This window comes from Geotrypetes seraphini, chromosome 5 (assembly GCF_902459505.1).
Source record: "Geotrypetes seraphini chromosome 5, aGeoSer1.1, whole genome shotgun sequence".
Lineage (NCBI taxonomy): Eukaryota > Metazoa > Chordata > Amphibia > Gymnophiona > Dermophiidae > Geotrypetes > Geotrypetes seraphini.
The window spans coordinates 16,430,662-16,457,227 of NC_047088.1; the positions used below are offsets into that span (position 1 = coordinate 16,430,662).

General features: G+C 43.8%; 1 protein-coding gene across 7 annotated transcripts in view; it reads right to left on the reverse strand.

Moving 5' to 3' along the window:
* The window catches only part of ATRX (ATRX chromatin remodeler), a 643,287-nt gene that overhangs the window by 232,813 nt on the left and 383,908 nt on the right, over positions 1–26,566 (reverse strand). The gene's annotated exons all lie outside the window — the stretch shown is intronic.

Sequence of the window (26,566 nt, forward strand, 5' to 3'; positions counted from 1 at the left end):
CCCTGTTCGCCACCTTTCAGAGCAGAGAGCAGGTGGCTTTTTTGATGGTTTGATAGGCTGCAGGGCTGGGATTTCAGGGCAAGGACAGTCAGCAATGATGTGAGCGACTGGTCTTCGGCAATCGCTTCTTTTGTGATCGGCCAGCCTAGTCGGTGTTCCTTATTTTTTTTATGAATCGCTGTCTTCCTACTTTTGGATGCCCTTCCCCTCATTTTCATGTGCAGATTGGAATTGGATCAGGGGGAAGGTTAGTGAATCGGGTCGGGTTTGCCAAGCGGTCGGGACATGATCGGTGGGCTTAGTGAATCTAACCCTATGTGATGGTAATATGCAAATGGCATGCATATTATTGCTTTGAATGAGAATGTTATTCTAAAGAGCAACAATCCAGATGCCAAAACTTATAAAATACATTCACCTCAAAAAGAAAACATAAATCTTTCCTAATGTGATTTCAGCTGTAGCTTGAGCCTGTGACCAAAATGTGCATTGGAAATAAGGAAAGATCTCTATTCAAAAAGTTACTGTATATATTCGAATATAAGTCAATCCAAATATAAGTCAAAACAGCACAGTTATTTACCATAATAGGTGTTATCCAGGGACAGCAGGCAGATATTCTCACATGTGGGTGATGTCATTCAAGGAGCTCCGGAATGCACAGCTGTACACGTACACTGGTACTTTAAGAACATTAGAAATTTTGTGACTCACCGCACATGCACGAGTGCTTTTCCGCCCAATGTAGGCGCGTAGCTCCTCAGTTCAGTAAGCTATTTTAGAAGCCAACCAGGGGAGGTAGGTGGTTTGTGAGAAAATCTGCCTGCTGTCCCTGGATAACACGAAGCCAGTCATCCAGATAGGGAAAGACTTGAAGGCCCTGAGACCTCAAGGCCGCTGCCACTACCACAAGACACTTGGTGAAAACCCTGAGAGATGAAGCCAAGCCGAAAGGTAGAACCTTGTATTGACAGTGGAGGTGTGCCACTTGAAATCTGAGGAATTTCCTAGAAGCTAGATGAATTGGAATGTGAGTGTAGGCCTCCTTTAGATCTAGAAAGTATATCAATCGTTGCGATACAAGAGGGGATACAAAGTTGCCAGAGATAGCATTTGAAACTTCTTCTTGACAAGAAATTTGTTGAGGGCCCTAAGATCCAATATGGTTTGAAGACCTTCCATTTTCTTCAGGGCAAGGAAATAATGGGAGTAAAACCCCTTGCTCTGCTGATCCAGAGAAACATTGATAAGAAGTAGAGAATCGATCTCCTGAAGAAGGGAAGACTGGATAAAGTTTGAAGCAGACTCTCTTGGAGGATGATCTGGAGGGATGTTAACAAAATGAAGAGAGTAATCCTCTTGAATGTTATTGAGAATCCAGAGGTCAGAGGTGATCAACTGCCAATGATGAAAATAAAGTTGAAGACGACCTCCAATTGGCAGAGGGAGAGGCAGATGCAGAGGGATTGAAACTATGCTTTCAAGTCAAAAACACTGAGTAGTTTTAGAAGGAGCAGATTTCTGAGTGTGTTGCTGCCTTTGTTTCTTCTGCTGTGGTTTGGAAGTAGCAGATGGTTTTGTTGTAAAATGCCTCTGATAGAAAAAGAGGGCTTAAATGGCCTTTTAGTGGATGGCTTGAGTTTAGGTTTAAGAATCCGAAGACTTCTCATGGGCAGAGCACTTTTGAATAGCATTCTCAATTGAGTTCCCAAAGAGTTCATCTCCCAGACAGGAATATTGGCCAACCAGTCTTGGAGGTTAACATCCATATCAGCAATTCTTAGCCATGCAAATCTCCTCGTGGCTACAGATATAGAAGCAGCACTGGAAGATAATTCAAAGGCATCATAAGCAGACTGCACCATGTATTGTCTTAAGTGGGTAAAGGTGCTAGCTATGTGTTGGAATTCTGTCCTCCGGTGAGATGGAAGATATTTCTGAAATTTAGGCAGTTATTTAACCTGGTGTTTCATGTTAACACATGAAATAAAAGTTGTAATTGATGATACAATTTGTCAACATGGAGTTTTGGTAAAGACATCTACCAAACTTGTCCATAGTACGACCTTCTTGACCCGGCAGAACTGAGGCATATACTTTGGACAGGGTAGATTTTTTTAGTTAGATAGATAGGTACGTTAGATAGATTGTGAGCCCACCGGGACAGACAGGGAAAATGCTTGAGTATCTGATTGTAAACCCGCTTAGAAAACCTTGATAGGCGGTATATAAAAAATCCTAATAAACTTAAACTTAAAAACTTAAACTTAGTGTGGACTCTACCACTAAAGACTGATGAGAGTTGAGGTTTGTCAAATCCTGGACTGGGAATAATCATGTAGAGGGAGTCCAATTTCCTAGGAACAACTGGAACAGAGAGAGGGGACTCCCAATTTTTATGAAGGGTTTTCTCTCAGGATTCCATATAAAGCAGGGATGTCAAACTCAGGCCCGAAGGCCAAATTTGGCCTGCAGGATAATTAGATTTGGCCCACGATTTGGTCCTCTGTTCCTTTCCTCCCACCATCCCAGCCTCACTTTCAAAGCAGCCTGCAGAGGATCGCCAGTCGGCTGTAGTGATCTTAGCAGGCTGCCGTCGACCTCTGCAGCACGTTCCCTCTGCCGTGGTCCCGTACGTCAGAGGGAACATGCTGTGGAGGCCGACTGCTAGAGGGGGCAGAGGGCCCTGGTGTAGAAGTACACGGAGGGAGGGGTCCAAACAGATATGCAAATGCCGGACTGAGGGTGGGAGGAGGGGAAGAAATAATGGGTGTAAAAACAAAGGAGAGGGAAAGCGATGGTGGACAATGGGATGGAGGAAGGGAAGGAACAGAAAAGGAGAGAAATTGGACACAAGGGATGTGTGGAGGGGGGATAGAGATACTGGACAGGAGGGTAGATGAGAACAGAAAGAGAGATGGTGGACCCTGGGGTGGTGGGGAAGGAGGGAGAGATGCTGGATGAAAGGGTAGTTTAGAAAAGGAGAGATGGTGGACCCTGGGGTAGTGCCAGACCTCCGGGGAAGGGAAGAGAAACGGAAGGGGAGGACAGAGATGGAAGATGGATGGTTAGTATGAAGAAAGAAGAAAACAAATGGGCAGGAGACCCTAGCAAGCAAGTTATCAGAAGACAACCAGAGCCGGGGACAAACAAGATTTTAATAATAACCAGGCAACAAAAGGTAGCAAAAAATAATTTTATTTTCTACTTTGTGATTATGTCAGATTTGAAATGTCAGATTTGAAATATGTATCCTGCCGTAGCTGGTGTTAGACAGCTGGAGCTGGTGTTAGACAGCAAGCGTGAACTACGACCTAGAGGAAAAGTCTTTTTTATTTATTTTGTTTACATCACATAGCCGGTGTGGGGTTGGAGAGGTTGTAATCCTATACTTCTACCAAGACTAAGGGGTCCTTTTTTTAGCGTGTGCATTTAGTGCATGCTAAATTGGTTAGCGTACCTTAATAAAAGGACCCCTAAGTATCTTAATAAAAAATTCAGCCCTCGACTTAGCCTATGTTTTAGATTTCGGCCCCTTATGTGATTGAATTTGACACTCCTGATGTAAAGGAAGTTTGATAAACTCCTTAGGAGGATGTTTATAGTCCATAGTCTCCATAAATTCAGCAGTATATCTGGAATCTGCTTCAAGCATGATAAGACAGGTCCTTTCCCAGTTGTCTAATGAAGCGAGTAAAAGAAAGTGGCTCTGTAGATGATTCTTTAGGAAGAGTCTTATGAGGAGATTGTGCCTCCAGAGAGTCATATGGTTCTGTAGTTGAAGGAGAAACATTGTTATTGGAATCAATATTGAGATCCGAGTCCACAAGTGGTGATGGAGATCAATAATGCTGCTTGGCACGGTAACAATCTGATGAGGATGGTGATGCAGTGCATGTAAGTTTTGTGGGACTTTTAGGAGAAAGATGTTTTGATTTGCAAAAACACTTGCTAGACTGAGAAAATCAAGGGCGATGCATTGATGAAGCAGTGGCAGTATCGGCATCCCACGTATTGTGACGCTCAGGCTGGGCTGGTACCGGTAGAGTCTGTGTCGGGATAATAAGCCGAAACATATCCCCATACGCTGCACAAAATAGAGCATTGAGCTTCTCTTGAAAGGTGAACACCGGTACCTGTGGCTTTGTCACCGGTACCAAAGATGATGCAACTCATTCCGGAGAGGATGATGATGCACCCCTCAATTTGGAAATGAGTCGCATTAAGGGTCTTCGCTTGGCTGGCATGATTGGACTCGATGCCTTAGTGCAGTGTTCTTCAACCTTTTTACACCTATGGACCGGCGGGGAAAAAAAAAATTATTTTGTGGGCCGGCAAACTACTAGAACTGAAATTTAAAAACCCCGTTTCCGCGAGCTCGGTCCTCGCAAACCATCTGATCCCTTCTGCACAAGCCTCAATTATGATTGTATACTGAATGTATTTTATTAAAGTATAAAAAGAAACAATATTCTGTACAATTGTCATTTTATAAATACAAATAATACAGAGCAAGGATCAACAAAACCCCTGTCTCCCCTCCCCTTCACATATATCCCCTCTACTATCAAGAAAACTGAATAAGCCAAATTATTACAGAATGCTACACAGAAATATCATGCTAACAGAATACCGCAGTCACACATAGCAGGAATAGGGTTAGGGGAGTGCAACTAGGGCAACTGCCCCCCTGGTCAGAGAGAGCCCTAAGCCACTGCCTGGACTTTGCAGTCCCCAGTTATGTCTAACACCAGCTCTAGCAGGATATATATTTCAAATCTGATATATTCTAATCACAAAATAGAAATAAAATTATTTGTTTCTACCTTTTGTTGTCTCTGGTTTCTGCTTTCATCTTCTTTTCACTCTCTTCCTTCCAGCGTCTGCCCTCTCTGTCTCTTCAATCCAGCATCTGCTCCTTCCATCTACTGTCTGACCTCTCTCCCTTCCATATGGTATTTGTCTTTTTTCTATGCCCCCCTCCCCTTTCCATCCTGCCTATGCCCCTCTCTCCTTTTTACACGATTCATTCCAGCTTCACTGCTCTCTTCATTTTTATCTCTCCTACACCAGATCTAGCATCTTTGTCCCTCTTAATTTCTCTGCTGACCCCCTTTCCCATCTCATTCCTGTCTCTCCCCTTCCCCTCCTCTAAACTCCCTGCAAGCTATTTCCTTCCTTTTTTCTTCTCTCTTCCCTCCTCCCCCTGTCCAGCAGTAACTCTCTTCCCTTTCCTTTCCCTCCTCTCCTCCCAGCAGCATCTCTCCTTCTCCCTCTCCAGGTCCAGTAGCAGCTGTCACTTTTTCCCCTTGCCCAGCAGCTTCCCAGACTCCTTTCCCTCCTCCCCTCCCAGAAGCATCTCTCCTTCTCCCTCTCTAGGTCCAGTAGCAGCTATCCCTTTTTCACCATGCCCTGCAGCTTCCCAGACTCCTTTCCCCCCTCCCCTCCCAGCAGCATCTCTCCTCCCTCTCCAGGTCCAGTAACAGCTGTCCCTTTTTTTTTTTTCCACCATGCCCAGCAGCTTTCTCCCTTCCCAGCAACTCTCCTTACTTGCCAGTGCTGCGATTCAGCAAGGCTGCATCGGGTCCTTTGTTGGGTCGCACCGCCTCTGAGGAAAGCGGAAGTTGCATCATTAGAGGCGGCCCGACTCAGCAAAAGCTCCAAGGCTTCCTTCCTGAATCGCTGCGCTTGTAAGGAGAGCCGCTGGGAGGGAAGAAAGCACAGTCTGAGGCTCCCCATTAACTCTCCGGCCCTGCACTCCTCAATCTTGCCGGTCCTGCGTGGACCGGCAGGAAATTGAAGATGTTTATCTCGCTGGTCCTGTGCGGACCGGCAGGAATTTTCTGCGGACCGGCGGTTAAAGAACTGTGCCTTAGTGGCCTGTTCCCCTCTCTGGGAAGCTGTTGGCTTCTTAGCTGGCTTACCAGAAGGAGCAATGACCTGTGACACCGGAGTCGATGCAGGTGCATCGGAAGATGTTGGTGTCTTTGATGTCGAAGGCTTTGATTCCTCTGCTCCGTCCATGCTGGCACCGAACAACTTCTGCTGCTGTAGAATGTGGCTTTTAATGGAGCGCTTCTTAAGCGTAGAACAATGTTCATAGGACTCAATACAATATTCCAGGCCAAGGCACTATATACACCAATTGTGAGGATCAGTAATAAAAATTGTATGTCGACACATGCCACACTTTTTAAACCCCGTTAACAGATGCGACCTTGACAGGAAAACCGCCTCAGCCAAATCAAAAGTCAGAAAGAAGGCCCCGCCATTGAAATGCCCAAAGGCGAAAATGTGAAAGTAAAAATCTTATAATTTCTTTTTTTTAATCCAAGTAATAGAAGGGGATCAAAAAAGAAGTAAAAATTAAACGTGCAATTGGGAAGGCAAGGGCTAAAAACAAAGAACGTTGAAAAAGCACAACTTCATAGCTATGCGGAAAACTAAGAACTGAGGAACTGCACGCCTACGTTGGGCAGGAAGGAACTCGTGCATGCTCAGTGTGGTTAGTTGCAAACTTTCTAACATTCTTAAAGTGCTGATGCACTTGTACAGCTGTCCGTATCGGGAATCCATAGATGATGTCACCCACATGTGGGAATATAAAGCCTGCTTGTCCTGGGATAACTCCATTTTCCTCCCAAAAAGGAAGAAATATGGTTGACTTGAATATAAGACGAGGGCTTAATATTCAAATGCCCTGCCAGGATCTGCACCCAGCGCCCACCCCCTCCCATGCCAGGCTTTGCACCCTGTCTCCCTTCCCTCCCTGCCCTGTACCATCTCCCTCCCTCTGGATACCTTGCAGGCTCTCCAGACCGCAGGACTCGGTGGTCTAGGATATGAGGGATTTCCTGTCTCCAATCACAGCCGTATCCAATCCCCTTCCCCCCAAGTCCTCACCGGCCTCGCGGTGGGTGGGACAGGAGAAATCTCTTCTGCCTCCTGTGCCTGCTGAAATTGGACATCCAGACCTCCCCCACGTATCTTTTAGGTCCCAGCAAAATGCTGTGAAAAACAACCGTCATAGAGTGGAGCCAAGACATTGCCTATCAAAAGGTAAGGGACCTCCAGGCACCTGCCAAATGTCCATGAAAATCTGAACTATGTCCAGATGATCTGGAAAAGTGGCGGAGTGCGGCTTCAGATCACTCTTGAGGAAAACATTCCGCAGAGATAGATCGTCCAGCCTTCAGCCTCAACTCCTGGAGGAATTCAAGAGATCAAATCTATCAAATACACGGGCTTGAAAAATCTACATACAGTGGAGTCCGAGCTCACGGTGACGGGACTGAGCTCGCAGAACTGGGCAAAGACAGGGACAAATTTTTTCCCCATGTCATTCTCTATACCGAACATAAGAATCTACCCGATGTTCTGGGTTAAGGCACTGCAAACAACAACTATGTGGGTCAGTAATGGAAACTGGCCTTTGGCACCTGCAGCACTTCTTAAAACATGATAATGGCTGGGACATCGACAGAAAAAGCGCCTCTGCCAAACTGAACTCAATGGCTGAGGAAAACCAAAATGCCTTGTCTTCCGAAGACTGTGAGGGGAAAAGAGATGAAAGCGCTCTCTCTCTCTATTGTTTGTTTGTTTTTTTTAACTATAAGTACTCTTAACTGAAGAGAAAAATTAGAAGAAAAAATGCCTGAGCGGGAAGGCAAATGGCAAAATTTGAATAACGTTCAGAGACACGACTTCTTAGCTCTATGGAAAACTAAGAACTGAGGTACCATGAGCCTACGTCGGCCAGAAGGGCACTCGCGCATGCACAGTACGGGCAGTTTGTGAACTTTCTTGAGTTCTTAAAGTAGCGATGCACTTTTAAAGCTGTCCATGGATGATGTCATCCACTGAATTACTACTACATTCTCCAACAACAAACATTCTCCGACAACAAACATGCACCCACTTACTAAGAAAGCTATCTTACCTCCATGTGATATCTACACTGAATGTAATGTAATTTTATTTCTTATATACCACTAATGTGCTGAAATTAAATCCACCCTATGCCCACTAAGTCAGTATTTTATGTCTATACTGTAATCTAACCCCTTTGTCTATACTGTAAATGTTGTAGAACCTGTATTTCTCACCTAAGTATGTCCTAACCATACTATGAATGTACTCTTGTAACCCGTTCTGGGCTCCTTTGGGAGGACGGGCTAAATAAATGAATAAATAAATAAAAGGTGATTCCCACAATCATTAATGATCAGGCCTTCCATTGGGCATATTGAATAACTTTAATAGAGAAATTTGTAAAAGAGTTAATTCTCTCTAAAGTGTGTGGAATAAGCAAAGTATGCAATGTCAACATCAAGTTCTAATAAAATCATTCTTATTCATAAAATTTTTAGACAACTAAAATGATTAATGCTCATTCTGTAGTTCATTGGAAATGTCCAGTTTTTTGTCTTTTGTGAACTGCATCGATCTGTGAGGTTTTGCGGTCTATACATGTGATGTAATATAATCTCACTACCACTAGCTGCTGGTGCTATACACTTTCTCTATACGAAGTTCAATTTTAAACATAAGAGGTTGTATGGCATCTACATTCTGTTCCAAAATATTCATCTTTTGTTGCCTTATAACCTGGCAGTAAAATTTATAACAGTGCTGATTTAATGTTTCCAACCATCATAAGAATAGCCTTACTGGGTCAGACCAATGGTCCATCAAGCCCAGTAGCCCGTTCTCACAGTGGCCAAGCCAGGTCACTAGTACCTGGCCAAAACCCAAGGTGTAGCAATATTCCACGATACCGATACAGGGCAAACAGTGGCTTCCCCTGTGTCTTTAACAGCAACAAACAAAAACCAACTGCAGATGTGTACAAGATGCAGGCAGAATTTATTGTGACAAATACAAATTTATAAAAACCTTTTTCCCAAACAAGGGACCCGACACGGTCCGTGTTTCGGACAAACCTTCGTCAGGTGTCCTATTGAGTACAAATGCAATATAAAAGTTTATTAATTAAATTATAAAAACAATATAAAATATCATATATATGGACAGAAGGATGTTGTTGTGTCATGCTAGAGAAACAAGTGTACGCAAAGCATGCAATCTCAAAACTGCATGCATGAAGATAAGTGAAAAACAAACATTTGTGATAGAAAACACAGATATCTTCACGAAAACAAACAAAACACATAGATGGCATAGGAAAGACATGTACAGATGGAACAAAAAAATGATCCAAAGAGCTAAGAAAGAAAGGAGATAAGATATGTACCAATATGCAAAAAGGTTTGAAAAATATGCCACAAAAAATATGGAATAAAAAATCATAAACCTAAAATAAAGGCACAATGTTGTATGAAACAAAATAAACAATGACAAATATATGAAATATTGTTTGTCAAAATATTGTTTGTCAAAATTAGGTTTATGATTTTTTATTCCATATTTTTTGTGGCATATTTTTCAAACCTTTTTGCATATTGGTACGTATTTTATCTCCTTTCTTTCTTAGCTCTTTGGATCATTTTTTTGTTCCATCTGTACATGTCTTTCCTATGCCATCTATGTGTTTTGTTTGTTTTTGTGAAGATATCTGTGTTTTCTATCACAAATGTTTGTTTTTCACTTATCTTCATGCATGCAGTTTTGAGATTGCATGCTTTGCGCACACTTGTTTCTCTAGCATGACACAACAACATCCTTCTGTCCATATATATGATATTTTATATTGTTTTTATAATTTAATTAATAAACTTTTGTATTGCATTTGTACTCAATAGGATCCCTGACGAAGGTTTGTCCGAAACACGGACCGTGTCGGGTCCCTTGTTTGGGAAAAAGGTTTTTATAAATTTGTATTTGTCACAATAAATTCTGCCTGCATCTTGTACACATCTGCAGTTGGTTTTTGTTTGTTCCTGGTTGGTTTTTTTCTGCAGATAAGGTTGGACCCCTCCTTCCTTTTTTGTTGCTCTTTCTCAATAACAGCCACATGAAATATACAGATTCCAGATATCCTTAGAAATTAGTTCATTGAGGGGGGCATGGCTTTGGAGCGTTCCGATATGGTCGGGTAGTTGAGGAGCTCTGTAAAATCAGGCTATTTATGGTATTTTAAAGTATTAAAAAATCGCGAGTCAAATCAGTAAAGTTTTGTTTTCGGTAGCGGAATGGCTTGGGCAAGCAGTGTAAAAGCGCGTCAGCGGGAACAGGAGCAGGAAGTGTCAAGAGGTCAAAGTTGGAGCCGACGTCTCCTGCATTAGTTCCGCTTCCAACGGATAAAATAGAGAACAGAGACCTCATGAAGGAATTGCAACAGATTAAAGAGATAGTGTTAAATAACGCAAAAAACATAAGAGGTCAAAGAAGAGGTCAAAGAAGAGGTAGAAAATTTAAATAAAAGAATGCAAGTAGTAGATTAAAAAATTGAGCATATAGAAAAATGTGTGGAGAAAACTGAGGCAGAAATAACACAATATAAAAATGATCACAAGGAGATAGAGATATTAAAGAAAGAACTGGAGGATCTGTCTAATCGCGAAAGACAGAGTAACTTAAGGGTGCTTGGGTTACCAGAGGGGATAGAAAAAAATGATCCCATAGCCTCTCTCACTAATTTTCTACCGAAAATTCTGCCAATAAAAAGCAAGTATCCATTGGAACTGGAAAGGGCACACAAGGTCCCAATAAAGCGGTCTAGTAATCAAAAGGACCGCGTCCCCTGATTTTTAAGATGCTCAGATACCAACAGGTGGAGGAGATTATTAAATTGGCTAAGGAGAACAGAAACCTCAAATGTCAAGATGCAAAGATACATATAGTACAGGATACTGCGAAGGAGACTGCTTATAAAAGAAACAACTGTTAGAGTTACGGCCACAGTTAAGAGCGTTGGGAGCCAGATATGGTTTAATTTATCCAGCAATTATGAGGGTTACTCAGGAAAATAAAACTTACAACTTTGAAGATTCTGCTAAGTTAAAAGAGTTCCTGGATAGGTGTGAAATGCCTATGGCCACATAGGAATGAAACTGGGTTTTATATATTTTTCCTATTTCTTTAGTTTATTATAATACTTTGGTTTACTTTTGGTGGTTGGTGAAATATATTTTAAAACTCAAAGCAAAGGATATAACCTGGGTAACTATGCAGTTAATTTTGAATTGTCTCAACATTCTGACAGAGGAATGTAGTCAGTGGAAGCAGCTGCATGGAATGTGGCTGTTTAGTGAGAGGTGTTAAAGGAGAGTTCTTCCTTATGCCAGAACTGAGCATAATAGATGTGAATATGACATAACATTAAGGGGAATATATGAACTTTTTCATTTCCCTAAATGGTTGGAGAGAAGATTTTAAAGAAGGCTAAGCTTGGGTTTGAGAATGATACAAGTCATTTGGAGCAGGAACAGATTTAACAATACTCTGAATGCTATTCAGTAATTGGCAATGGTAACTCTGCATCTTCCACAGCAAGGTTGTGCTTTGAGATTCTTCAGCACTTTTAGACTCATTCCTCCAAGTGCATTAAAATTTCCTATATGTACTGTTTTTATTCCTGCAGTACTTCTCCTGTCAGAATTTTACAAAAAATACATTACAAGGTACAGGAGAGTAGATGACAGTAAAGATGTTTGTATACATCTTAGTCTGCAGTGGTTTAATTAAAGTACTGAAGGAAGTGGATTCTTATACCTGAATAGAATGTCAAATGATTTGCAAATTGACATAAAAGGTTGGCAGATTAATAAGAGTTTTCTGCAATAAGGTGGGAAGTAAAGGATGTTGGGTATTGTAGTATGAATGGAATCAGTGCATGTATGATACGGTCTGATTCTCATCTTATACCCTGATGTTATTTTTTGTTTTCCATGGATCCTAATATATTTTGATGCACAGTTAATTTGGAGGAAAGAAGACTATGAGAAATACAGATTTTTAACTCAAAAGCTGTATGATGATTTCCATAAAGTTAATCTTGGGATATGCTATATTCTATAGAGTTATGGATTAATATATACAGATACTATATGAATGTATGATGATTACTGTATTAAAGAAGTCTACTGGAGTAAGCATACAGAAACATATACAAATAAGATTTTTTTTAAAGAAAGAAAGGAGGATGATGGAGAGCAGAACTGATGATGAACAGAGATTTGGATATGGTATTTATACCAAGTTGTGGGAATAATTGCATGTTGTTAACATAAGATAGATGGGAATTGATGGCCTGTAATTACTAAAAGTGTACATGTTGGATGTATTTGGGTTTTGTTTAACTAAATGTGGGGTGAGAAATGAAAAGGAGATTTAATATAATCTTATTGTTATTTTTTTTGGAGAGTATGTTATAGATTATTCTTCGTAAAAAAAAAATAAATAAATAAAAGATTTATTAAGTTTTAACTATTTCTTTCTTTTAATAAGTGACTTGCATATATTGCTAATTGTGATTTGAGTAAATACTTATTGGTTTTTGGATATGGCCTGGGGGAGTTTCTGATTTACTTGATCTGATATGGGCGTTTCAAAGTTAGCATTATGGAGATGGGTGGGTGGGGTGGGATGGGTTGAGGGAGGGTGGGGATGGGGAATGGGTAGGGGGTTGGGGTTAAATTTGAATTTTCAAAGTAGGGAAATTGATTATATAATAATTGCTATATGGTATTGTGTGATTAATCAATATAATGGGTTTTAAAATCTTTTCTTTGAATGTTAATGGCCTTAACCATCCGGTTAAAAGAAAGAAGACGTTATTATATTTGAAAGCAGAATGTGGATATTTGTTTCATTCAGGAGACTCACCTATCTGGGAAGGAATCTAAAAAGCTAATAGGTAATTGGGTGAAAGATTGTTTTTTTGCACCTGCTGTAAAGAAAAAAGCTGGAGTAGCTATCCTAGTTAATAAAAGATGTTCTGCAACATTTAATATGGTGGCTGCAGATCCTCTAGGCAGATGGCTGCATGTAGACATGAGTATGGGCAATAATACCATGGCGCTTATGAATGTATATGCCCCTAATTCGAATCAAATTGAGTTTTTTAAGACTCTACAACAATTAGTTTTACCACTGGCTGCTAGCAATTTGATAGTGGCGGGAGACTTTAATGCTGTAATGGATCCTTTATTGGATAAGAATCCCAGTAAGATTATGAAGTCACTGGGTTTAGATAATTTTGTAAACTCTTGTAATTTAAGATATATGGCGTATTCTTCATTTTAATGATTGGGAATTTTTGTTTTGTTCGCATGTTCATAAATCTTTTTCTAGAAAGCACAGTTACTTACCGTAACAGGTGTTATCCAGGTTCAGCAGGCAGATATTCTTAACGCATGGGTGACGTCACCAACAGAGCCCCGGTACGGAACTTTTTAACTAGAAAGCTCTAGTTGGCCGCACCGCGCATGCGCGAGTGCCTTCTCGCCCAACGGAGGAGAGCGTGGTCCCCAGTTAAGATAAGCCAGCTAAGAAGCCAACCCGGGGAGGAGGGTGGGACGTAAGAATATCTGCCTGCTGTCCCTGGATAACACCTGTTACGGTAAGTAACTGTGCTTTATCCCAGGACAAGCAGGCAGCATATTCTTAACGCATGGGTGACCTCCAAGCTAACAGAGAGGGAGGAGGGATGGTTGGCCATTAGGAAAATAAATTTTGTAACACAGATTGGCCGAAGTGTCCATCCCGTCTGGAGAAGGCATCCAGACAGTAGTGAGTAGTGAACTGAGGACCAAGTGGCAGCCTTGCAGATTTCCTCGATGGGCGTGGAACGGAGGAAAGCCACAGAAGCAGCCATAGCTCTGACCCTGTGGGCCGTGACAGCACCTTCCAGTGAGAGACCGGCCCGAGCATAACAGAACGCAATACAGGCAGCAAGCCAGTTGGAAAGCGTCCGTTTAGAGACAGGACGACCTAGACGGTTAGGATCGAAGGTCAGAAAGAGCTGAGGGGACGAGCGGTGAGCCCTGGTACGGTCAAGGTAGTATGCAAGGGCACGCTTGCAATCCAGTGTGTGCAACGCCTGTTCCCCAGGATGAGAATGGGGTTTAGGGAAAAAGACAGGCAACACAATGGACTGGTTGAGGTGAAAAGCCGAGACCACCTTGGGAAGGAATTTAGGATGGGTACGCAGAACCACCTTGTCATGGTGAAAAACAGTGAACGGTGGATCGGCGACCAGTGCATGCATCTCACTAACCCTCCTGGCAGAGGTGATGGCAATGAGGAAAAGCACCTTCCATGTTAGAAGTTTGAGCGAAGTTGTGGCAAGAGGCTCAAAAGGGGGTTTCATGAGGGCTGATAAAACCACATTCAGGTCCCAGACGACAGGAGGAGGCTTCAGAGGTGATTTGACATTGAAGAGGCCTCTCATGAACCGGGAAACCAGTGGATGAGCCGTGAGAGGTTTTCCGAGGATAGGCTCATGAAACGCAGTGATGGCACTGAGGTGGACTCTGATTGAGGTAGACTTGAGGCCAGCTTCGGACAGAGAGAGCAAATAGTCCTGTACAGTTTCCACCGCTAATGAGGTGGGATCGTGATGATGCAGTAGACACCAAGAGGAGAACCTGGTCCACTTCTGATGGTAACATTGGAGGGTGGCCGGTTTCCTGGAGGCATCCAAAATGCGACGGACAGGCTGAGACAGATTCTCTGGAGAGGTCAGCCCGAGAGAAACCAAGCTGTCAGGTGGAGCGAAGACAGATTGGGATGCAGTAGAGACTGACGTTGCTGCGTAAGTAGAGTAGGAAACACAGGAAGAGGAATGGGCTCCCTGGAGCTGAGCTGAAGCAGGAGGGAGAACCAGTGTTGGCGAGGCCACCGAGGAGCGATGAGAATCATGGTGGACCTGTCCCTGCGGAGTTTGGATAACGTCCGCAACATCAGAGGTAGTGGAGGAAAGGCATAGAGGAACCGATCCGTCCAGTCGAGCAGGAATGCATCTGGGGTCAGACAATGAGGAGAGAAGAGTCTGGAACAGAACTGGGGCAGCTGATGGTTGTGAGGCGCTTCAAAGAGGTCTACCTGCGAAGTGCCACAGCGAGCAAAGATGGAGTGGAGTGTTGAAGGGTCCAGAGTCCACTCGTGAGGTTGAAGGATGCGGCTGAGATTGTAGGCCAGGGAGTTCTGTTCGCCCTGGATAGATAGCCTTGAGGAAGAGATTGCGGGCCGTGGCCCAGGTCCAGATGCTGAGAGCCTCCTGACAAAGGAGGCGAGATCCGGTGCCGCCTTGCTTGTTTATGTAGTACATGGCGACTTGATTGTCTGTGCACAGGAGAAGAACCTGAGGGCAGAGAAGGTGCTGGAAGGCCTTGAGAGCATAGAACATGGCTCTGAGTTCCAGGAAATTGATGTGATGTTGACGCTCCTGAGGGGTCCAGAGTCCCTGGGTGCGTAGATCTCCCAGGTGAGCTCCCCACGCATAGGGGGAGGCATCCGTGGTTATGATCATGGAGTGAGGAGGTAGATGAAAGAGTAGACCCCTGGAAAGATTTGAGGAGTTCAACCACCATTGAAGAGATTGCTGAAGAGACGATGTCACAGAGATGGGATGAGAAAGAAGATCCGTGGTCTGTGACCATTGGTTGGTAAGAGTCCATTGAGGTGTCCTGAGGTGGAGTCGCGCCAGAGGAAGCACATGGACCGTCGAGGCCATGTGGCCCAGGAGGACCATCATCTGTCGGGCAGGAATGGAGTGATGAAGGAGCACCTGACGACAGAGGTGGAGCAGGGTCCGTTGACGGTCGGAGGGGAGAAACGCCCTCATTAGTGTGGTGTCGAGAACTGCTCCAATGAACTGAAGTTGCTGTGTGGGAAGCAGATGCGGCTTGGGGTAGTTGATCTCGAACCCCAGGAGATGGAGGAAAGAGATGGTGTGATGAGTGGCTTGTAGCACAAGTGGAGACGTAGGTGCTTTCACCAACCAATCGTCCAAGTAGGGGAACACCTGGAGGTTGTGAGACCTGAGGAAAGTCGCCACCACAATAAGGCACTTGGTGAACACCCTGGGCGATGAAGCGAGGCCAAAAGGTAGCACTTTGTACTGATAGTGACGGTGCTGTATCTGAAACCGTAGGTAGCGACGTGAAGTCGGATTAATTGGGATGCGAGTGTAGGCCTCTTTGAGGTCCAGGGAACATAGCCAGTCGTGTTGAGAGAGAAGAGGGTAAAGCTTGGCAAGGGAGAGCATTCTGAACTTCTCCTTGACCAGACACTTGTTGAGGTCCCTGAGATCGAGGATGGGACGAAGGTCTCCTGTCTTCTTGGGAACCAGGAAGTAGCGGGAGTAGAATCCCTGACCCCTTTGGTCCGGAGGCACCTCTTCGATGACATTGAGAAGAAGGAGGGATTGGACCTCCCTCAGGAGGAGGGGGGTTTGGGAGGAGTGAGAAGCAGACTCTACGGGAGGATTGTCTGGTGGAAGAGTCTGGAAGTTGAGAGAGTAGCCGTGGCGAATGATGTTGAGGACCCATTGGTCTGATGTGATGACCTCCCAACGGCTGAGGAAGATTTGGAGGCGACCTCCGATAGGCTGAGGAAGAGGCAATGATGATGGGGAGACTGGCTATGCCCTGGAGGAAAAAGTCAAAAGGGCTGAGATGGTTTTGACGGAGGGAAAGGCTTGGCAGGTTGGTGAGACTGTGAGCGAGCCTGAGATTGATGCTGTTGACGAGGTCGGCGAGGCTGCTGTTGAGGCGGGTTGAGAGGTCTGGCCGAGAACCTGCGCTGGTAGGAAGACTGCTGTCTGTAGGTGCGAGCAGGTGGAGTCTTCTTTTTAGGTTTAATCAGAGTGTCCCACCTGGTCTCATGTGCTGAGTTTCTGGGTTGTTGAGTCCAGGGACTCTCCGAAGAGTTCATCACCCAGACAAGGTGCGTTAGCCAGGCGGTCCTGGTGGTTAATGTCCAGGTCAGAGACTCTCAGCCATGCCAAACGTCGCATGGCCACTGCCATGGCAGATGCGCGAGAGGTCAGCTCAAATGAGTCGTAGATGGAGCGAACCATAAATTTCCTGAGTTGGAGGAGGCTGGAAATATGTTGCTGGAAAAGAGGGACCTTACGTTCAGGAAGGTATTTCTGTAAGGAGGAGAGCTGTTGCACCAGATGCTTCATGTAGAAGGAGAAGTGGAAGGTGTAGTTGTTGGCTCTATTGGCTAACATGGCATTTTGGAAAAGGCGCTTACCAAATTTATCCATGGTTTTTCCCTCTCTGACAGGAGGGGTGGAGGCATATACACTGGAACCCTGAGATTTTTTCAAAGTAGATTCCACCAGGAGGGACTCGTGGGGCAATTGAGGTTTATCAAACCCTGGGATTGGAATAACCCGGTACAAGCTATCCAATTTACGAGGGGCTCCAGGAACCGTGAGGGGAGCTTCCCAGTTTTTATAGAAAGTTTCCCGTAAGATGTCGTGGACGGGCAACTTCAGAAATTCTTTGGGAGGTTGCTCGAAGTCTAGGGCATCGAGGAAAGCCTGAGACTTTTTAGAGTCGGACTCTAAGGGAATGGAAAGAGGTGCTGACATCTCCCTAAGGAATTTGGAGAAAGAGGATTGCTTTGGTTTGGAGACGGTGTCGGTCATGGAGGGTTCTTCGTCGGTTGACGAAGCGTCCTCCTCGGTACCGTGAGGGGAGTCTTCCCACAAATCTGGGTCCCTAACGTCGGGGTGCGTACGTTTGGACTCCGGTGTGGAGGGCTCGGCATGGCGGGTCTTTGAAAGAGATTTGCCTGAGCGCACCGAGGCGGTACCGGGTGAGGAAGACCGATGTCGTTCCTGGGACCGAACAGGGTCGGCAGCATCACGGGTATGTACTGTAGGTGTTTCTGCCAAGAGCACCGGAAATATTAATCGGAAATATTAATCGGTACCGAGGGGGTCGACACCGATGGGACAGTGTGAGGCTCGGACCGGTCCCGTACCGGAAGGTGCGGTGGCAGCAACGCCGGCAACAGTTGTTGGAGCTGTTGTTGCAGCTGCTCCTGTAACTGTGTTTGGAGTATGGCCGCGATGCGGTCGTCCAGGGGAGGCACCAGTACCGCTTTTTTCTTCTTCGGTACCATAGGTGCCGCTCTACGCTCCGGCGATGAGGAGGCCGATGATGAGGCACTCACAGAGATCGGAGCGGAGCGTTTGCAGGGCCGGTGCTGTGCCGGGAGGGCCGGTGTCGCAACCGTGGCAGGAGGGCGCTCAAGGGAAGTGGGAGGCTTCTTGGCCGGCTTACCTGGGCCCAACGACCCCGAGGAAGGGTCCGGTGGTGTTGATGTCGTCGGTGTCGACTTTTGTGGTGCCGTTGACGTCGCAGCCGGTTCCATGGCAGATCCGGTACCAAACAAAATATTTTGCTGGATCTGCCGATTTTTCAAAGTACGCTTTTTAAGCGTAGCTCAGCGGGTGCAGGTGTCAGCCCGATGCTCTGGACCCAAGCACTGGAGGCACCAATTGTGTGGGTCAGTGAGGGAGATCGGGCGTGCACACCGCTGGCACTTCTTAAAACCCGGTTGAGGGGGCATGAATGGAAACACGGCCTCCGCAAAATCGAACCCGGAGGCCTGTATGGTGGCAACAGGCCCCGCCAGGGCCGGCCTGAAAAAATAAGGAAAACTCGAAGAGTTTTTTTTTTTTGAAAACAAAAATAAAGGGAATCCGATAAGAAAAAAGGGAAAAAAGTGAAAAAATACGCGAGCGGGAAGGCAAAAATTAGTTTTTCAACGGCCGTTGAAAACACATGCGTCTTCTTCGCTCCGCGGAAACGAAGAAACTTGGGACCACGCTCTCCTCCGTCGGGCGGGAAGGCACTCGCACATGCGCGGTGCGGCCAACTAGAACTTTCTAGTTAAAAAGGTCCGTACCGGGGCTCCGTCGGTGACGTCACCCATGCGTTAAGAATATGCTGCCTGCTTGTCCTGGGATAATAGATTATATTTTTGTTTCTGATCATCGATGAACATTTTGAAAGAAACGAACTTCTGATAACCAGCCAACATGGTTTCTGCAAGGGGAGATCGTGCCTAACTAACTTATTGCACTTCTTTGAGGGAATTAACAAACGGATGGACAAAGGAGACCCCATAGATATCAAATACCTAGATTTCCAAAAAGCCTTTGACAAGGTGCCTCATGAACATCTACTCCGGAAACTGAAGAGCAATGGGGTGGAAGGAGACGTACATAGATGGATCAGAAACTGGTTGGCGGGAAGGAAACAGAGGGTATGAGTAAAGGGCCACTACTCGGACTGGAGGAGGGTCACGAGTGGTGTCCCGCAGGGCTCGGTGCTCGGGCCGCTGCTATTCAATATATTCATAAATGATCTAGAAACAGGGACGAAGTGTGAGATAATAAAATTTGCGGATGACACCAAACTATTTAGTGGAGCTCGGACTAAAGAGGACTGCGAAGAATTGCAAAGGGACTTAAATAAACTAGGGCAGTGATGGCTAACCTTTTTGAGCCCGAGTGCCCAAACTGCTGCACAAAACCAAAGAATTTCCTCAAAGTGCCAGCACGTCAATTAAACCTTAATAACAAGATTTTAGTATCTAAAAACTCTTTATAAAGTTGCCTGAACTATGTAACATCATTTTTAAAGGTTGGAATCTTTGTATTGTCAGAGAATCAATTTGATTCACAATCCTTTGGTTTTCATTTCAATTTATTGGCAATTTATAATGTTTTAATGATTTCATTCAATTTAATGAATTTAGGAAGAATTTGATTCAGTTACACAATATATTTTAAATGTATTATTCACATAACATGTCAAATGTATCCTGAGTAAAAAAAAAGATAAACTTCTTAAAACTGTTAACTGTGTCAAGACTCGGTGTGCATTTCCAAAGAGTCTATACATGTTTTTTTTGTAAAATTTACAATCAAATTAGAAAATAGTTAAATCATTACATTTCTAATAATATGATGTAAAGAAAACAAAAGAGCTTTCAATTAAACCAACCGTTTTTATTGGAAATTCCAGATTGGAATACAACAGGGTCATGTAAAGTCCCTTTTTTAAATAACATCTTTAAATAATATTTAAATAACTTAGAAAGTGTCTTAACTGCAAACTGAAAACACTGCTTTATGTAAACATATGCATTGGGCATGCTCTGAAAAAAATTAATGTGATTTTTGTTGTTGCATGCATGCTGATAACCTGTCAATCCTTGGCTCATAGTGCGTTAATTTCAGAGCAACACATACAGCACTCATGTCATCCGTTAATCTGTTTCTAGCATCAGATTTTATATGATTCAAAGCCGAAAACAGCTGCTCACAAGCATAGGATGAACCAAGCAAAGTAATAAGAGCAATCCCAAGTGCTTTCATGGACTTAAAATTGTCTGGCAGAGAATTCCATGCTTTTAGGATTTCATTTTCAGAACTGCTAGCAGTGATTTCATTTGTCACCCTTTCACACTCAATACGTTCAAGAGCCGCACGCAGGTCATTGAATTTCTTTTCCAGATAGAGCTTTCTTGAAATTCCAGTAGCTCCATTTCCAAATTTTACATTACATTACATGCTTATATTCCGCCTGTACCTTGCAGTTCTAAGCGGATTACATCAGAAAGATAGCTGGACATTTCCAGGAAGAGAAATACAATTAAAGAAGTTGGTCCTAGTACAACAAAAAGATAGCTGGACTTTTCCAGTAAAGGAATACAAGTGAAGGCGTAGGGTCTAAAGCAATTTTGATGAGATGATTCTAAGAGGGGGTGAGAGGGGAAACGGGAGGGATTAGGACGTTTGGGTGAATTTCTTGAATAGTAGGGTCTTGATTTCTTTGCGGAAAGCCTTGAGGTCAGTTGAAGCTGTCAGTAGGTTGGTGATAGTGGGATCCAGTTTAGCTGCATGTGTTGCTAGTAAGTTGTCATACATCTTTTTGCGTTTAGTTCCTTTAAAAGGGGGGTAGGAGAAAGGGGATTGGGTTCTCCTCTGTCTGGTTGAGAGGTTCCTGTTTAGACGGTTGTTTAGGTTGGTGGGTGCCGTTCCGTTTAATGTTTTGAATAACATGCAGTATAGTTTGAATTGGATGCGGGCTTGTATTGGAAGCCAGTGTGAGTCTAGGAAGGCGTTGGTGATGTGGTCAAATTTTCCAAGGGAATAGATCATTCTGAGGGCAGTGTTCTGCACTGTCTGTAATTGTTTTATTTTGAATATCCAACCACTGTAAGCAGGAAAGATCAAGATCTTCAAATGTGGACTTTTCTGGGGAAGTTATAAATGAAAGGGTTGTCTCCATCTTACGGAACTGAGAAAATCTTTTACTAAAATTCTCCTTTGCTTCAGCTACAATGGTGGAATATGCTTTGTGGATTTCCTGGTGTTTTTTATGACTGTCCACAAATGTTGCAGAATTATCCAAATGTATTTTTAGGTTGGGAAAATATTTTAGCTGTCCACTCTCAAGGTCTTTTTCAAAAACATGCAATTTTCTCTCAAAAGCTTTGATGTCACTAAACATGCTTTCTGCTGTTTTTCCCATGCCTTGTAATTTTTTGTTTAGTACATTAAAGTGGTTAGTAAAATCTGTAAAGAACATGAGGTTGGTAAGCCAGGCCATGTTGGTGAGTTGAGGATAGTCTTCCCCCTTTTCGTTCATAAATAGCCTAACTTCTTCCAAGCAGGCCACAAATCTCTCTAACATTCTTCCTCTGCTCAGCCACCGGACATTATTGTACATCAGTAAAGTGTTATATTGTGCCTGAACCTCATCAAGAAGGGCTTGAAATTGTCGAAAATTAAGAGCACGCGCCATGATGAAGTTCACCATTTTTGTTACATCTTTGAGGACATCGTCAAGTTTTTTGCTGCTTTCTTTGGCGCAGAGAGCCTCTTGATGTATTATGCAGTGAAATTGAATCAGTGGATGTTTTGCTTCCTTAGCAAAGAAATGAATGAATCCTGATCTTGTCCCCACCATGCTAGGTGCTCCATCGCTAGTAACTGAAACTACTTTTTCTGGACTTATGTCTAGTGATGAAAAAGCCTCCATCACAGCATTGTGGATATCTATCCCTTGTGTTCTTCCAGGCAAAGACAGCAGTTTTACCAGCTCTTCTCTCATGATGTCACCAGTAGCATAACGCAAAATGAGCGCTAGTCTTGCATGGTTAGTAATATCTGTACTTTCATCCAAGCACATGGAGTAGAAGGGTGCTTTTTGTAAGTCGCAAGTAAGCTGTTGACTAACATCAGCAGCCATTTGCAGAACCCTATCTTTTGCAGTATTTCTGCTTAGCAGCATCTCAGAGATGCGCTGCACAATTTTATCCTTGTTTTGGAAATCATGGAAGAGTGAATTACTCCCAGCCAAAATTGCCTTTTTTGATAAAATCTCCATCAGAGAGGGGCTTACCATGTTTTGCCATGCACAGTGAAATTTGAAAGCTGGCAACTGTAAGATGATTAGTTTTTGAAAGATAGTTTCTAAAACTAAGAGACTGGGAGTGACATTTCTTTAATTTTCCTACAAGGAACTCTTTTCTTTGAGCTAAACCAAGTTCAGCAACACTGTTATGGTTGGTCTCAAAGTGACGTTTGACACTTGATGTGCGAGACACAACACTTTCATTACACATAATACACAATGCTTTCCCACTGCGTTCAATCACTCCATATGTCTCTGTCCAGGCCTCTTGGAATGGTCTTCCACTATCTGTTTTTGCTTTTTTTGCTGTACTCATTTTCTTTGTTCAAGACTTCAAGTCTACAAAAAGATAAAATTTGTATAATAAAAAAAATCTAATGAAGTGCTGTATACAAATCCGTCCCCATAAAAAAATATGTGATTGGGGAATTTTACTAATTGTAGACATCCGTTTTGGTCAAAAAATATACTGTCCGGGTGAAAACCGGACTTGTGCAACCTGAGTGTATGGGAAAAGGACTTTTATTTTTCATTATTGGAGCCTTTGTTATTTTATTATGATGTTTACAAAAGCACTGTGAAGGGCCACATATACACGTTACTGTTTTTTGCTATATTGAGTTTTCCATAAGATACAGCGCAGAGGATTAGTGTGTTGGTTGTTCACAGAGAGCCCAGCCCTCCTCTCAGCTTACTGAACTTCTTTATGCAATCATCATAAGCAGCTTTTTTATTTCCTCGAATTTAGCATGTCCCCCATGGAAGATACAGAGGTTTTTACAGAGGAGCACATTATTAGACACATTAACTTCCCCCCATATCCTCACCTCTCCAGCACGGGAGCACTAGGAACTGTTCCTGATTACAGATGTCACATGTGGAGTCACACTACAGCCTCACTGAGTTCCTGTGACAGACTCAGTGTGAAGCTTCTCTTCCTCCCCCCACTTCCCCCTCACACACTGCCTGGCTCATAGGCAGGATAAACATCCACTCACAGGACTGCAGCCAGCACAGGAGGATGGGCCGTGGCCCATCGGGAAAATGCCTGGTCCTCCCAATGGCCAGTCCGGCCCTGTTGCCAGGTGAGCTGCAAAGCAGACACCGGCACACTCGCCTCCTGCCGCGCCGCATATCTTAATTGCGGACTAGAGAGTTGTGCGGGGACAGAAATCCCACCCGTCCTCACCAAAGTCTCACCCGTCCCCGTGAGGAAACCCTCCGTCCCCACCTGTCCCCGCGAGGAATGTCCTCCGTCCCCGCCCGTCTCCGTGAGGAATCCCCTCCGTCCCCGCCCGTCCCTATAAACTTCAGAAATAGTTATTTCATTTAATTATGCTACTGAATTAAAGGCTCTGGTAGAAACCCATTTACAAATAAGCAAAAAGACTTTATTAATTTGGAAATATTAATTGGGAAGAATACACACTTTGTAAACGGGTTTCTACCAGAGCCTCTTTTGTTTATAAATTTTTATCAACACAACTAATCTACTAACAAACTACTTTATCCTGAAGCAAAAAAAAAACAACGAAAAAAAGAAATAGAATTCTTTTCCTACCTTTGTTGCCTGGTTTCTGCTTTCCTCATGTTCTCATTCAGTTCCTTCCATCCACTGTCTCTCTTCCTTCTGCGTCTTCCATTTGCTCTGTTACTGTGCCTCTCCCTTTCTCCCCCTTCCAAATTGGTCTGGCACCCATCTTCTTCCCTCCGCTCCCCCCATAGTCTGGCATCTCTGTCTTCTTCCCTGCCAGCGTCTTCTCCCCACTCTCTCTTCCCCATTTCCTTTCAGCGTCCTTCTCCTGCCCTTAACCGCGAATCTAAATTTCCTTCTTACAGCTGCTGTAAGAAGGTAATTTAGATTCACGGTTAAGGGCAGGGAGGTTTGTCGGACCAGGGCTGTTGTCGGTCAGTCGGGAAAGCGCCACAAAAGTAAGGGGACCTGGCCGGCTGTGCTGCACCCGGGGCGGGGCGGACCGCCCCCCTCCCTTGGTAGCCACTCGAGCCGCGAGGCTACTCCTCCTTACCTACCCTGCCTGCAGCACAGAGCCGAACGGAAGTCTTCCCGACGTCAGTGCTGACGTCGGAGGGAGGGAGGGCTTTGTTTACCGACGTCAGCGCTGACGTCGGGAAGACTTCCGTTCGGCTCTGTGCTGCAAGCAGAGCAGGTAGGGAGAAAAGCCGCGCGACTTAGTACATCCAGCCCCGCAGGAACCCCGCGACCTTCGGAGGCGTCCCCACGGGATCCCCGCGACCTGTGCAGCTCTCTATTGTGGACCTTCCCGCGTGCCAGCTGCAAGGCCTTCGCGTGCCACAGCTGGCACGCGTGCCATAGGTTCGCCATCGCTGAACTAGGGGAATGGGCAACGAGATGGCAGATGAAGTTCAACGTTGAGAAATGTAAAGTATTACATGTGGGAAGCAGAAACCTGAGGTACAACTACATGATGGGAGGGATCTTATTAAATGAGAGTACCCAAGAAAGGGACTTGGGGTAATGGTGGACATGACAATGAAGCCGACGGCACAGTGTGCAGCGGCCGCTAAGAGAGCGAATAGAATGCTAGGTATAATCAAGAAGGGTATTACTACCAGAACGAAAGAAGTTATCCTGCCGTTGTATCGGGCGATGGTGCGTCTGCATCTGGAGTACTGCGTCCAATATTGGTCGCCGTACCTTAAGAAGGATATGGCGTTACTTGAGAGGGTTCAGAGGAGAGCGACACGTCTGATAAAAGGGATGGAAAACTTTTCATACGCTGAGAGATTGGAGAAACTGGGACTCTTTTCCCTGAAGAGGAGACTTAGGGAGAATATGATAGAGACTTACAAGAGAGTAGAGAGGGACAGATTATTCAAACTTTCAAATAATAAAAGAACAAGAGGGCATTCGGAAAAGTTGAAAGGGGACAGATTCAAAACGAATGCTAGGAAGTTCTTTACCCAACGTGTGGTGGACACCTGGAATGCACTTCCAGATTGCGTAATAGGGCAGAGTACGGTACTGGGGTTCAAGAAAGGATTGGACAATTTCTTGCTGGAAAAGGGGATAGAGGGGTATAGATAGAGGATTGCTTCACAGGTCCTGGACCTGTTGGGCCGCCGCGTGAGCGGACTGCTGGGCACGACGGACCTCAGGTCTGACCCAGCGGAGGCATTGCTTATGTTCTTATGTTAAGTTGATACAACAAGTAACGCAAGCTTCCATAGATCCAATAATTCTGTCGGATCATGGGGGTGTATGGATTGATTTAAATTTTGTTGATCAAGATAATGCTAAGCCTGTTTGGAGATTTGATAATGCATTGCTTACATACTCAGAATTTTTGTGAAGATTTTCAATTAAAAATTGATGAGTATTTTCAAATTAACAACACTGAAGAAATCTCTTTAGAAACCTTGTGGGATGCTTTTAAGGCAACCATGAGAGGTCAAGTTATTGCATTTTCAGCATATATTAAGAAACAATTAAAAAAGCAATTTATTATTATAGAAAAAGAAATTAAAATCTTAGAATCAAAATTGATTAGAAAAAGGGAATATTCTACATTGCAAGATTTTTTAAAAGCTAAATGTAAATATAATGAGATTTCTTCTAAATTGGTTAGGAAGTATATTCTTTCTCAGCAGGTTTTGTATTATGGAAGTTCAAATAAGGCGGGAAGATTATTGACAAACTATCTTAAACAAAAAAGAGAAAAACAAAAATAAATGCAATTAAGGATGAAAAAGGAGATATTCAGTCTCAAATTGGACCTATATTAAAACAATTTTTAAAGTTTTATGAAGACCTTTATTTTTCTGAGCCTTATTTAGATAGAGAAAAAGATGGTTTAGAATTTTTAAAATTAGTTGAGGGTCCAAAAGTTCCTGATCATATAAAAAGAAGTTTAGAAGAGCCGATATCGCTAAAAGAACTACAGACAGCATTGAAGTCTCTTAGAGTGGGGACCGCTCCAGGTGGTGATGGCTTTATGGTAGAGTTCTATAAATCATTTCAAATTACCCTATTACCTTATTTATTAAATTTATATCAGAATCAACTGAATAAAGGTTGTATTTCAGGCACTATGGCAGAGTAGTTAATGATTGTTTTGCCTAAGCCAAATAGAGATCCTGTGTTGGTTTCAAATTACAGGCCTATTTCTTTAATCAATGTAGATGGTAAACTTTTAGCTAAAAGTTTTGCCGTGCGTTTGGCTAAGGCTCTTCCT